The 2500-nt window shown below is 59.0% G+C and overlaps 1 pseudogene; it reads left to right on the top strand.

Moving 5' to 3' along the window:
* Window positions 1-2500, top strand: part of LOC126430916 (large subunit ribosomal RNA) — a 7760-nt pseudogene that overhangs the window by 2037 nt on the left and 3223 nt on the right.

The raw sequence follows: 2500 nt of genomic DNA, 5'->3' as shown, positions 1-2500 counted from the left end.
TTTTAGAGATGCTCGTCGGGGTAACCCAAAAGGACCCGGAGACGCCGTCGGGAGATCGGGGAAGAGTTTTCTTTTCTGCATGAGCGTTCGAGTTCCCTGGAATCCTCTAGCAGGGAGATAGGGTTTGGAACGCGAAGAGCACCGCAGTTGCGGCGGTGTCCCGATCTTCCCCTCGGACCTTGAAAATCCGGGAGAGGGCCACGTGGAGGTGTCGCGCCGGTTCGTACCCATATCCGCAGCAGGTCTCCAAGGTGAAGAGCCTCTAGTCGATAGAATAATGTAGGTAAGGGAAGTCGGCAAATTGGATCCGTAACTTCGGGATAAGGATTGGCTCTGAGGATCGGGGCGTGTCGGGCTTGGTCGGGAAGTGGGTCAGCGCTAACGTGCCGGGCCTGGGCGAGGTGAGTGCCGTAGGGGTGCCGGTAAGTGCGGGCGTTTAGCGCGGGCGTGGTCTGCTCTCGCCGTTGGTCGGCCTCGTGCTGGCCGGCGGTGCAGGATGCGCGCGCCTGCGCGGCGTTCGCGCCCCGGTGCTTCAACCTGCGTGCAGGATCCGAGCTCGGTCCCGTGCCTTGGCCTCCCACGGATCTTCCTTGCTGCGAGGCCGCGTCCGCCTTAGCGTGCTCCTCCGGGGGCGCGCGGGTGCGCGGATTCTCTTCGGCCGCCATTCAACGATCAACTCAGAACTGGCACGGACTGGGGGAATCCGACTGTCTAATTAAAACAAAGCATTGCGATGGCCCTAGCGGGTGTTGACGCAATGTGATTTCTGCCCAGTGCTCTGAATGTCAACGTGAAGAAATTCAAGCAAGCGCGGGTAAACGGCGGGAGTAACTATGACTCTCTTTTGACTCCCAAAGCCCACCTGATGCGTAATATATGGACCCTCTCGATTCACCCCTCAGCATCCTTGTGATGTCGGGTGGATGATGGTTCAATTAGCCTCTCGGTGGGAAATCCTAGCTCTGGCCTTCAAGTGGCGGGAGTCGTGAGGGTGCTGTGAAAGGTTTCACGTAGGTGTACCTTTCCAGTATCCCGACCGACAGAGCAGGGTGCTTTTCGGGCTTGGGGGTTACCTCCCCCCCTGCCTTTGTTACAGCTGGTGCAACTAATAGAAGCGAACGTGGTACCAGGCCTCCCGCTGGAGCGCCTGTGCCAGCTGATGAGCCAGCCAACCAGCCAACCGGTGCGGGTCGAGCGCTGCTCCCCGCCATCTGCCCTGACTGTATGCGGTCCTTCTCCACCAAGACCGGACTTGGTGTCCATCGGCGTCGCGCCCATCCGACTGCTGCTAATGCTGAGATCAAGACCGAGAGGAAGAAGGCCAGGTGGTCCCAGGAAGAGCTCCTGCGTCTGGCCCATGCAGAAGCGACTCTTGCCACCCAGGGTTGCAGATTTTTAAACCAGGAGCTTGCAAAGGCCTTCCCCGAGCGTACGCTGGAGTCAATTAAATGTCAGCGTAGAGCGCAGCCCTACAAAGACATGGTGGCGAAGTTTGTCACCGAGCTTGCTGGCATGGATCGCGGCCTTCGGGGTCCTCCTAGCGAGCCTGCAGTCAGTCATTCTTTGCCACAGTCTCCACCTTGTGGGGAAGATGTTGACCTAGCCATCTGGTCATTTGTAGCAGAACTCCCCCAATCAGACCGCCGATTCCGCTCGCTTGATGATCTCGTGGCTCTGGGTCCCACCACTAGCCGTGAAACAATCCAGGCTATGTTGCTGTCTGCTCTTGACGAAGTAGGCAGCAGGGAGCCAGCCATCCACCAAGCTGCGAGTGTGCGGACCCAACAGCCCCCAGAGCGGAAGCGTGCACGCAGGAGATGGGAGTATGCGGTGGTTCAGCGTGCTTTCAAGAAGAACGGAGCACGCTGTATCAACGGACTTCTTGATGGCACACTCTTGCATCAGCCACCATCCATCCCAGGGCTGATTGAGTTTTGGACAGACCTCTTCTCTCCACCACGTGTCAGGTCTCGACCTTCGCGTGGGGAGGGTCTGTCCGATGAGCTGCTGCCATTCTCGAAGAGGGTGCCCTTCCGTGACCTCTGGGCTCCCATTTCTGCAGAAGAAGCCACCGCTGCTCTCCCGCCTCGCAATTCTGCTGCAGGTCCTGACGGCCTCACGCCGACACAACTGCGTCGCCTTCCCCGGGAGGTTCTCCTCAAGATCCTTAATTTCCTCCTCCTTTCCCGTTCCCTTCCATCCCGACTCCTTCAGGCCAGAACAACCCTGCTGCCCAAGAAGACCGCCGCAGCATCCCCTGCTGACTTTCGTCCGATCACAGTGTGCTCGGTGCTGACCAGAGCCTTTCACAAGGTTCTGGTTGGCCGCCTGATGCGCTACTGTGTGTTGGACGGTCGCCAGCGGGCTTTCATCCCTCAGGATGGGATGCTTCATAACACCTTTCTTCTCGATCTGGCGATGACCCAGGCGTGCCGAGCTGCCGGCTCGCTGTACTTGGCATCTCTGGATGTGTCAAAGGCCTTCGACTCGCTTGCCCACG

This window comes from Schistocerca serialis, unplaced genomic scaffold (assembly GCF_023864345.2).
Source record: "Schistocerca serialis cubense isolate TAMUIC-IGC-003099 unplaced genomic scaffold, iqSchSeri2.2 HiC_scaffold_1068, whole genome shotgun sequence".
NCBI classification, from domain to species: domain Eukaryota; kingdom Metazoa; phylum Arthropoda; class Insecta; order Orthoptera; family Acrididae; genus Schistocerca; species Schistocerca serialis.
This window is presented reverse-complemented; position numbering and strand designations above follow the sequence as displayed.